We start from the raw sequence: 11,850 nt of genomic DNA, 5'->3' as shown, positions 1-11,850 counted from the left end.
AATATGTTTTAATTCAATAGTTTTCAATTTCATATATGGCATATGTTCTATTCTATAATATTTGACTTACATGATGATTAGGAATTTGATCAACTCTTGAATGTGTGGATGAGCATGTCTAAAACAAATTAGAGAGTCTAATCACCTCTTTAATTTATGACCAGGACACTTGTTTAGAACAATCACAATACCAATTTCGATAGTCATATTGGCTAGCTTGGGAATCTTGATTTTGGAACTCTTCGCATTTTGGTGCAACTAGAGGCCCTAACAAAGCTCTAGATCATCCAAATTGAGCTTCTACGACCTTTGAATCGGAGTAGGAATACCCTTTAAGGAATCTAATTGCCCATGAGCCTTAAAAAGTCTTGGGTACAGTTATTGATGCTATTATGAATTGAATGACCATTGGAGTAACATATTTACACATTGAATTTGACTAGGAGGATATCCTAGTGATCTAATTTTCATTTCTTGATTTTCTAGCATCTTAATTTTTAATTGCAATTTTAATTTTTAATTTTCAATTTGCTTTTCAAAATCAAAATCAACTTTCACAAAATCACTTTCATTGTCCATACCATTTGGTTGTCAGTTTTGGCATATACTTGTGGTTGTCTTGACACATTTTAGGCTTGGTTGTTTCGAGCTGGACATGTAAATAGCTTAATTGGTGCTAATTTTTAGATTTTAGTTGTTTAATTACTAGTGACTTATTAATCGGCATAACCAAGGATTGTAGTTAGCTTTTCAATCCCTGTGGCACAATAATTTTGAGTTTCAATATTTTCCAATTCTTTGATGATCATGCCCTTATTGCACATAAGTTGCATTTAAGCATCAAATCAAGAGCTCAGACACAAAAGGTTGGTTGACACAGTAAAACTCTCAAATTGAGGTAAACAACTACGAGTCTTAATTCTTGAAGGCCAAATGAAAAGCAATGCGCTAAGTGTATACGAACAAGCACATACAAACTTATAACTAAATTGAATTGCTTTGACCGCGGCTATTTCTAATTACTCCTCAAGAGGGTTGAATAATTATCGACTTGTTGTTATTCACCTTTTAAATTGCCTCTGTTATCTTCTTGAAGGAATAGCGCTGACATCGGCTATTGATCTCTATGACACATGAACTATGCACGCCACTTCCTCCTAATTGATCTCGTGGGATTCTCGAAAATGCTGATGATATGAAAGTGTTTGATCGACTTATTAATTCACTTCAACGTGGAAAAAATGAACTAATAATTCTCAATGAAGCTAATCAGTTTTTCTATGAATAAAAAATAAACCTCTCTCAACTAACAATGGATGCACAATATATTCTCAAAAAGTGTAGAAGAATAAAACTTTTTTCTCATATATGTATGTGTAGCCAACACCTTAAAACGTCGGTAAGCTGTGACCCGTTGGTAAGTTATAATTTCAACAATGTAAAGATCATGAGTTCGATTTACACTAACATATGTAAGGTTGGGGTGAGTTTAGGGTTTTAAAAAATAAAAATAGAAAATGAAAAGCCAACACCCTAAGACATCAAGAGAACCTAATAAATGAATTATTTTTTGGAGAATACATCTAAGATCAATTTTGGGTTTTGGTCTTTATTGCTTTATTAATTTCAGATACTCACACACTTCTGAAATAAGCCTAAGACTCATTGTATGCGAACACATTCATATAATTCTTATACTAACCAATGGTAACGAGGAAATGGGAAAGTGGATAACAAAATTAAGCAAGTGCATTGTACCGAGCATATTTCAAAATAAAGATACAGATTTTGGATGGTAGTAATTCAAAATCACATGCTTACTTCGCTAGTAGAGCAAATTTGGGACGTGATATCTAGTCAAGGCCACTTTTGTGCAACCGGACCTGGATGTCTCCTCCATTTTTATAATGATCAATTATGAAGTTGAAAAAATTAACCGAAAGCGACGTACGTTGTCAGCGGGCAATTTTACGCGGAGCAAATTGACCGCAAAACCGGCCGGTAATTTCTAGCCTTTTTATATCCCTAATGATGACTTTCATGTTACAGAAGAATAATGCCAATAGATTAAGAGACATATAGAGAATTACCTTTCCCTCGATTGAAGATAGAAGAAGATAGAAGTTTGTTAAACATAAAGTCGATTGTGTGGGACTCTAAATTCGAAATCCAACCACGAATTTGTCCATAAGGAGAGAGTCAATTGTACTTTCATTATTCTTTTTTAACAGATACACATATCATTCTAAATTTCTAACCATCGCAAAGTTAATTAAAGTGTTGTATAAAAATAAAATTAAAACAAAAAAGTTAATTGAAGTAGTTTGAAGGTGCAAAATTTGTTCAGTCTTATAACTCACAATCTCTTACTTATAAAAAAAAGACTAATGTTAATAAACCAAATGATACTGGACTGTTCAGTCCCATAACTTTACCCTCAATTTAGTTCCTTACATATTTACTGTAATTAAACATGAGAAAAATGATGAGGCTAAATCAAGTCGAGCAACAAAACTACTACCATGCAGCGAGTTTTAGGCTTTTAGCCAATTACTGCCTAATACCATTGCTCATCTATCAGGGGAGGAGCGAAAAAAAAAAAAAAGCATTCTGGTTTTCTTTCTTCCGAACAGCGAGTTGCTCTCGCCACCCACTATGGGCAATTTTGCTCGGAACTTGTCCCTGATCTGATGCCATGTGCCTTTCCTTTTCAATTCCTGTTTTTTTTTTTTTTTTTTTTGGGAACCTCCTTTCAATCTTCTTTAATCCCTTCTCAGATCCCTCCTCCTTTTTTTTTTTGGCCTAGGTAATTTCAGCGCCTTTTCTTTTCTGCACTCTGTGGAACCACGACTTTTGGCATCCCGCACAGTAACGTCAAGACAAATAAGAATGACTTAAGGCTAAGCCTCATGAGTCATGACCAGCCCACTAGGGTGCGTTTGGGGGGCTTTTTTGCTCCCCTGCTTATAAGCACCTGAAGGGTCTGCGTTTGGTAAACTAGCTTTTGCCCCACTTTTGCAAGAAGCCACCACTTCTTTGGTCGAAAAGCATAAGCCATCAACCCCTTGCTCTTAGAAGCAGGCAAGGCCTTTTCTCACTATAGTGGTAGGTACTGTAGTTTAATAAAATTTTCGAAATACCGGGATGTGTCCTCTCTTCCTTTCAGCAATTACACCACAATGCCATCAAACCCTAATCTTCCGTGCTCAAAGCCTCATTCCAATCCCCAAATTTTCGTACCAGGCTCTGAAAATCGAAAGCTTTCTAGGTATTAATAACTCCTCCCTTTTCCATTTTAGTTCCTATTTCATCTTTCATTTCTCAATCCATGATTCCCTATCTGGATTCTTCTTTTATTCGCTTAATGCTTATCTGGGTCATGCTTCTATATTCAAATCCTTGTTTGCAATTGTTATTAAGCTTGATGGTTTATAAGTTCACAGTTTCAACCAAGAAGCTAATTACTTTGTAGTTAAAGCTAGAATCTTGTTTGTCAATTGGTGCTCGCCTCTTGTTTCCTTTGTTTGTCTTTTCAATTACCAATTATCTAGCTGCTACTTTTATTCTGTATTGCTATGTGACATTGGGTTTCTGAGCTTAGAAGAAGTGCATGTTTGATCTTGGATTTTGGTTGTTTTTTTTTTTTTTTAAAATTTTGCTAGCTATAGATTGCTTGGTTTTCTAATGTTGGAAGAAATAAGTTTTTTTAGAAGCATACACTACTAGAATTATAGCCCCAGACATCGGTCAAAAACCGATGAGAAAAAAAAATCCAACCGATGTCTTTGTGGGTGATGAGAAAGATCCGGAAAATGCAGACATCGGTTTTTAGCCGATGTCTAATATTCGGGTAGACATCGGTTCCTTATAATAAACCGATGTAAAGAAGTTTAAATGATAACAAACTTGCATGCTTTACTATTGTTAAACCCACATTTTATTGTATTTAAAGCTTAAAGAAATATAGATTATATAACACAAGTTTGAGTTTTAACATCGTTATTGATTTAAGAACCGATGAGTAATACTGTTGTAGACATCGTTTCTGACAATGAACCGATGTGTGGATATGTTAGTAACATCAGTGTTCATTTCCGAACTGATGTCTGGAACTCGGTAGTATATCGTTTCTGATAATGAACCGATGTCTGGATGTTTTAGTAACATCGGTTTTCATTTCGGAACTGATGTCTGGCACTCGGTAGTATATCGTTTCTGATAATGAACCGATGTCTGGATGTTTTAGTAACATCGGTTTTCATTTCGGAACTGATGTCTGGCACTCGGTAGTATATCGTTTCTGATAATGAACCGATGTCTGGATGTTTTAGTAACATCGGTTTTCATTTCGGAACTGATGTCTGGCACTCGGTAGTATATCGTTTTTAACAATGAACCGATGTCTGGATATATTAGTAACATCGATTTTCATTTTGGAACTGATGTATCTGTATTTCTGGACATCAGTTTTTATGGCTAAAACTGATTTCAACTTTATATCTAAACATCACATTCTATAAAGAGGATTCTGTCCACAAAATAGAACTGTGATTATAAATTGCAAATTGGGGTATTATATCCGACATTCATCATCCTTAACAGTTTACAAAATGGGCAAAATAAAACCCCAATTCATATATGCACCTATATACTACAAGGCTAGCCTAGCAATTAGTATTCTTGTTTGTTCATAATTGCTACAAAAAAGTTAGTTAAAACTAACTCAAAATCAAGAAACTGGTCAGAACCTACAACAGAGTCTGTAAGTAGTCGGCTACTTCAATGCGGACCTCGTCAAGTTGTTGTTGGGTATACCCTTTCCGATCCTTTACCGCCCACTACAAATACCTATAATTCAATAAATAAATCACTTATCTGAAATAGAAAAGAAAACAATTGGGAAGCTAATTGCCATAACTCTTGTTAGTTGAGATTTGACATACCTGAAATCCCACCAATATCACTCAAAATTGATCCAGATTGGGTTCAGTCCCTGCAAGGCAAAATAGTCGATGATCATCAAATTTCACAATTCACATTTGGCAAAGTTTTCTCGATCCCAAGCATTTGAGCCTACAATGTGGAAATATAGCAAGAGCAAGAGCTAAAGCATTGCTTTCTTCAATTTCTGCAACTTTATATTAAACAGCAGAGTAATTGCAGTTATATCATGATCCTCACAAATCTTCTAGAATTGTAAGAATAGACAACGAATATCATAATCTACTTCAGCCTCTAAATCCTATTTAAGGTGGCACAGAATCAAGAATTTTCATCGAGATGATTCTATAATTATGATATGCAACAGTGGTTTATATGTTCAGAAGCAGAATCATGAAACCTTGTGAAAGAAGAGCCTAATCTCTCCTAGCAAAACATCAAAGCTTTTGAAAATAAATAGACATACTTCACACTTGCCATCATTAGTAATTTCGAAAATTTCTTCACACTTATTTCCTTCACAATTGAATCACACACCTCATTTCTTCTCCAACAGTTTGATCTTTTAAATAATAAGAAAACTGAACTTAACTAACTACATTGAACTACTATTACTTGGTAGTAAGCAGTGAGGGGTTTTGCAAGCTCAATGACCACAACATTGAACCTTTGCTCTTACCACTGTGATAGTCCTAAGGCTCCAGACAAAATTGAAGTTGCCGCTTTGATCTGCTAGCGTTGACCTGCAACAATGATGAATTAAGAGCACCATTCAAAATTGAAAGAAGCTTAACATGTTATCAATGCCATTCAAAATTGCTGCCCAAATATGTTTCTTTGCCTTCTAATGTAATAAGTATCTAGCATACAGCATGCTGTCTAGAACATGAAATCAGTTCACACATGCAAATAGCAATGACTAAGGTAAGTTCAAAAGGCTAAAATGCAGTCAACCCAAAACCAAGTAGCTTTGGAAAAAAATATATACAGATACATATATATATATATATATATATATAATTACAACTTTAAAAATAAAATGAAGTGATTGACATCTTACCTGTTAGCTTTCTTATGGAGTTTCTTTATAAGTTTCCGCTACTTTTCTGGATGGTTATGTATGCAGTTATGCACAGAGATAATCACATGGATAAAAATATCGTCAAATTAACTTAAGAGTCTAGAAACACAAATACTTAAATTTAAAAAGCATTCTAGTAAAACACTCACATCCTCTATCGGCTCAGATCAAATCCTCACAGGCTCCACCTCTTCAAACTTAATGAACTCCCTGATCAAGACCTTCTTCTTCACCTTCACCGGTAATTTTTCAACAAAGATAGTCCTCAGAAGCTTACTTTCGTAGGATATGTGTTGCAACTATGCTAAGTAGCCACTTCTAATCATGAACAGTGATATGTGGAGTTTCCTTTTTCTTTAAATTCCTGCAATAAATCAAATGAATCATACTTCAAAACATTGCACTTGCATATGAAGTCAGCAGAGAAAAGCAAGTTTAATTGTATCTAGACTTAAAATATTTTCCAGAAATTCTTTCCTGTAAGCCTAAACCTCAGTCATGGAAGAAAAAGTTCATAATCTGCATTGGAAAACCAAAATACCATCAGGCCCTTGCTTAAATATATGAAAGAAGACCTACAAATTGGCAGGCCAACACTTTTTTATCAAATGCACCACATCAAAACCCAAACAAAATGAAATTATGCAGACTCTTTTATCAAAGTCTAATCATGCAGGACTTTCCTAAGTTCACATGTGTATAGTGGGTGGACAATGACTCATGAGATGCCCAGTGATTCACGAAATTCAAGTTCAAATTTACACAACGAAGTGAAAAGGAACTCTATCAAAATTGAAAACCTAGTATCGATCTGAAATTAATCATTATAATACATAACCAATAAGCATAAAAATTAATTTGGTGTATAAATTTGTACCTTGAATCTGTGAAGTAGAGCAGTTCTTCTCGTCTTTTGGATTTCCCTGCCTCTTCTGTCCTTCCCGTCTCCCCCTTCTTCTGTTTCTTCCTTTCTCCCCCTTCTTCTGTTTCTTTCTTTCTCCCCTCTGAAAACCCAAAATCCACAACTATGCAAACTATAATGAGAAATCAATCACACACAATCAAATATGGCTAATTGAATAATAGCATCAATATAATACCTCAAAACTTTAACTTACACAACAGAAAATCAAGAGCCTAGCTAAAAAATCCATACTACTCAACACGACTTATCTTTGAAGACGTATTAAAAGCAATTGCTTGTAATGCTAATAGAATTATATAATCCCAAAAAATGAAAACTATCTGACCTGTACTTGAAGCTGGAGCTGCTTCAAATACTCAACTGCTTCATCCAGCATTGAAGCCTTATCAGTCTAATAAAAACAAAACCCCAGATCACTCATTTGAAAGATAAACCACACAAAACAAAACAAAAAATTGCAGAAAATTTAAAAGCAGAGTACCTTGTTAGAATTTGGAATCAGGCACCAGATCAACATCTTCACGTTTAGTTCAATATGAATAGAGGTCCAAGTTCAAATGATTGAGATTCCTAAATGTTGGTAAGCTTTGGAGTATTTCATTGACATAAAGATTAACTCTGAAAGATAAAAAGTATCAAAACATCAATTTCATGCTTTATAATCTAGCTAAACTCAAAACATCAATAACCAAGAAATCAAGTACTATATATAATCTAAAAACTAAAACCTCCACAGAAAAAAAAAAAAAAACTAATTGGCAGAATCAGAAACAGAACCATTAAACACCAAAATTGTTATAAAACAGAGAATAAATATAATCTGCATAACGGCAAATAGATGTCCGAATATAATTTTCAACAACCTCTAATTTAACGAATCAAACAATAATCTCACACCCCCAATCCAACAAACTGAACTTCCCCAATCACATTTCTCACTATCCAATTAAAATTGCAGAACAAATTTCTCTAAAACTGTAAGTAGATGTCTATGCGTTAAATTTATAAGCAACCCCACAGCAGACTGTTGAAACATCAAATTACAAACTGTAATCAAAATCAATCAACCCCAACATTATTGATAAAGGAAATAACGAGAGAGCCATTGACTGAATCCCATCAGGCCAACTCCGAAATCCGCAATTCTGCACAATCAACTTCCCATTATGCAACTCATTGCCTCTTTCAGCCCTCATGGGTCTTGGTTTGTACCTCTTTATCAATATGAAACCACAAATAAGCACGAACCCAGAAAAGCAAGTAATACTCAGATGAGAAAAGGCAGAGAGTAAGAAGAAGTAATACCTTTCTTGCAGCACCATCAATGGGTTTAGCAGACTTTAGAAGAACGAAAACATGCAAAATACCCTGCTCCTATCCTTTCTTCCTTCTTGAAAACCTTCAACTCCCGATCTTCCTCTGCAGATTGACAGCCAACATGTGCAAGAACTAAAATCAAACACAATCAACATGCACCAACTCAAAATACCACACATTTAAGCCATTCAAAGACAAACCCAACTCAAATACACAAGAATTAAACAAAAAAGACTGAACTTTAGATCAAAACCGGACAGAAAATCAGTACTGGTGGTAACCAAGAGAAGAGAGAGAGAGAGAGAGAGGACCTACGTTGGAGAATGACAAGCTCAGGTCGGCTAATAAGCTCGAGGTCAGATCGGAACTCAAGCTCGAGGTCTGGAAAACTAGATCGGGGACTCGGGGTCAGAGCGAGGCAGGGGAACTCGGGGTCAGAGAGCGAGGTCGGGGACTCGGGGTTAGGTTGGGAGCGGCTCCAGTAGGCTTAGGTTGGAGAATGAGGTCGGGAGTCGACGCAGGTCAGCTTGGAGAAGGAGATCGGGAGTCGATGCAGGTCAGCTTGGAGAAGGAGGCTAGGTCTGGAGGTCTGGGTTCGAAATTTTAGAGAAAGCGGAAAAAATACCAAGTGTTGGGGGGGAATGCAATTTTAGTCCCCGCACGTTCTCAAATTTTTCAAAGTTAGTCCCTCCGCAGTTTTAAAAATTTTTCCAACAAAACCTTTCTCATCGGTTCAGTTAGTGACTGATGTCTATAATAACAATAGAAATCGGTTTTTTCACAAACTGATGTTAAAACGATTTTTAACATCAGGTGCAATCCTGACCGATTTAATAGTGGCGATGTCTAATGACATTATTCTAGTAGTGATACAACAATAGGGTTTTGAATTGCTTTAGGAGAGTTGTTTCTAGAATTTGAACTCATTAGTGAGCTGCTGAAAATGTAATTGATCTTTAACCTGTGATTCTTGTGTCCATCTCTACTTCTCCAATTAGGGAAAATTGATCGAGGAATCATAAATGATGTCTTGATGAAAAGAAGAATATGACTGGTTTTGTTTGAATTTGTTGATCAAGGTACTGGTATAACTGATCTTTACCTAGAAATAAAACTTTAGGACACACGCTTTACCAAAAGAAAGTATGAATGAGTATGCTGGTTGACTGAAGTTTCCATTCTTTGAGTGAACTTTGAAAATATGCTGCTTTCTGAAATCTTGTTTTTTAGAAAAACAATTGTTACTTTCATTAAAGTAGTTTCATGTTTCATGTTTATGAAAGCCTTAACGTGGGGGGATCACTTTTTGTTGACTGAAGTCTTTTCATATAATTGAGTCTCTTGCCACTTGGAGGTTGAGTAATGAGTTTGGCATTCAGGCCATAACCTCCTATTGCATTTTTCCTGAAATGGGCTGTTATTGTTTTTTACTCTTTTTATTTTACTAAAGACACCCATTTCTGGAACTTGTTGGCTCCGCGTCCACCGAAAGTCAGTAACCTTTGTCACCATCAACATTTGGATTGCTCCATTTCTTGTAGATTAAATGTTTTTTCTTCTTCTTTTGATCAGATGAAAGAATGAAATCATTGTCTTTGTTTTTTCCTCTCACCTCTGTGTTTTTGCTAAAAACGTTAGATTTTATTAGCTTTAATTTTTTCTATATCTTAGATTTTACTTTTTTAAAGGTCCTGGATTGAACAATAGAGGTACTTCTGTTTATTCATTTACTTTTGTTACCTCCATACGCTTTAGCTTATTGACTTTCATTTATTTATCTATTAGCTTATTCATTTACATATGAATTTATGATTAGGATTTATGATTAGGACTCGGCTTGTGAAAGAGCTGGGTTTTGGTAATGACATGTGTTGCAATAAATTCTTTGTTCTGCCTCTGAAATTTCTTTGTTGTGATTGCCATACACTTGCTATGTTTTAATAAACTTTGATTGTTCCTCCGAAATACTTGAGTGCTAATTAATCATTGCAAGTTCATTGACAGAAATTGTCTATGATTAATTTTCCTGGTGTAGTTTGGTTTGTTTCATATATAATGTAATGGTTGGTTGTTCGTATGATTCATCATTTGTTTACTGGTCTAGTGATTAAGCACATTGTTTAGATCCCTTGCATATGACTCATCCTTTGCTAATCTATATTGGATATCTTGGTTTTTTTTTTTAAATTAAATTTTCTTGCTTGGAGTCTAGAAGGAGTTTGTGATTCAAAGAATGGAATCTGCAATTCATAAAATTTGAAAAGATGTGATTTTGTGATTTAAAGTCTATCACTTAGAAATCCAAGAAAATTAAGCTTCTTTCTGAATGCAATAGCTTAGGAAATACTGTCTGAATAATACTGTTGGATAGAAGACTAATGCCAGTAAATTATATTGCAACTCAATAACTCCTCAGATACTATTGTAAAGGATGTTGATATTTGATTTGCTAGAATCAAGTTTTACATTTTTTGTCTGTTCTGCTATAACCAGTTAACATCAGTGTCTTGCAGCACTATGGGTAATGGATTTTTGTATTTTATTGCTACATAAGTCAAGATTAGATGGGCTCATAAATGTCCATCCGATTTTGATAATTTACTATTGATTGCATATGCTAAATGATTCAAATATTGTCACAGTTCTAGAATCTTTCATTACTTATTTGTGCTGTCATATGGCCTTTATTTTCTGCACAATAAGAACTGAGTTATAACTTATGGATATATGGCTAGTTTTGTGCAAGACTGCAAGATATTTACATAACATGCATCTACTTCTTTGGTTATAGCTTTGTATTTGGAATGCATGATAGCTAACTTTTCACTCATCAAAACTTGTTAGTATGGCATTCGGTCCCAGTACCATATGGATTGTCATAATTTGTCGCAATACGGAGACATGTACATTGTGATAGACATTTTGTTCGTGGTGAAGAAAGAGAAGGTGATGGGTCAAGTCGTGGGATAGAGCTGGATGATGATGTAGAAGAAGAATATCATGGTCATGATGCACAAAAAATGGAAATAATAAGAAATATCATTACTCAAAGTATGATGAGTGCGCGTAATAACGTGAACATTTGAATATGTTATGATATTTTTTGTGGTTACTTGATGCGAACCAGAAACCAATTGTTATTAATGTTACTAATATATTTGTATAAGTTATTTTTAAAATTGTCCAATATTAATCATATGGTCACCCTAATTTATAAAAACTGAAAGTTGACAAAAATGAATAAGGACATAATAAAGATTAAAAATACTAACAAAAGCATTTGATCATCATTGTATTACCAAACAATCAAGGCAAAATAATCTCTCATGTCCAATTTGGTCATTCCACAAACAAAAAGTACAAGCCAGTTTGAGTTTACCAAACACTTCGGCACTGACAGCACTTACAAAAAGCCAGTTTACCAAACACTCAGCTGCTTTCCTTTTCAGCTAGTTTTTCTCATAAATAAGCAGAAGCCAGCTTTTCTGAAAAGCATAGCCATACCAAACATAACCTATATATGGATTAGGATCTATTAAGACAAAGTCTAAATAGCCCCATAAGATAGCACCTGACCCAATTCTTC

The 11,850-nt window shown here is 34.8% G+C and overlaps 2 long non-coding RNA genes across 2 annotated transcripts; both read right to left on the bottom strand.

Moving 5' to 3' along the window:
* Positions 1–4,529: 4,529 nt before the first annotated feature.
* Positions 4,530–5,763, bottom strand: LOC112169378. The gene is made up of 3 exons (XR_002924638.2): positions 5,621–5,763; positions 4,944–4,993; positions 4,530–4,848 (listed from the first exon to the last, which is right to left on the bottom strand). It is a non-coding gene; the product is annotated as an uncharacterized LOC112169378 (long non-coding RNA).
* Positions 5,764–8,041: 2,278 nt separating this feature from the next.
* Positions 8,042–8,647, bottom strand: LOC112169379. The gene is made up of 3 exons (XR_002924641.2): positions 8,580–8,647; positions 8,253–8,366; positions 8,042–8,161 (listed from the first exon to the last, which is right to left on the bottom strand). It is a non-coding gene; the product is annotated as an uncharacterized LOC112169379 (long non-coding RNA).
* Positions 8,648–11,850: the final 3,203 nt, after the last annotated feature.

Source organism: Rosa chinensis, chromosome 6, assembly GCF_002994745.2.
Source record: "Rosa chinensis cultivar Old Blush chromosome 6, RchiOBHm-V2, whole genome shotgun sequence".
NCBI lineage: Eukaryota > Viridiplantae > Streptophyta > Magnoliopsida > Rosales > Rosaceae > Rosa > Rosa chinensis.
The sequence above is the reverse complement of the archived record's forward strand: the minus strand, read 5'-3'. Positions and strand labels throughout refer to the sequence as shown.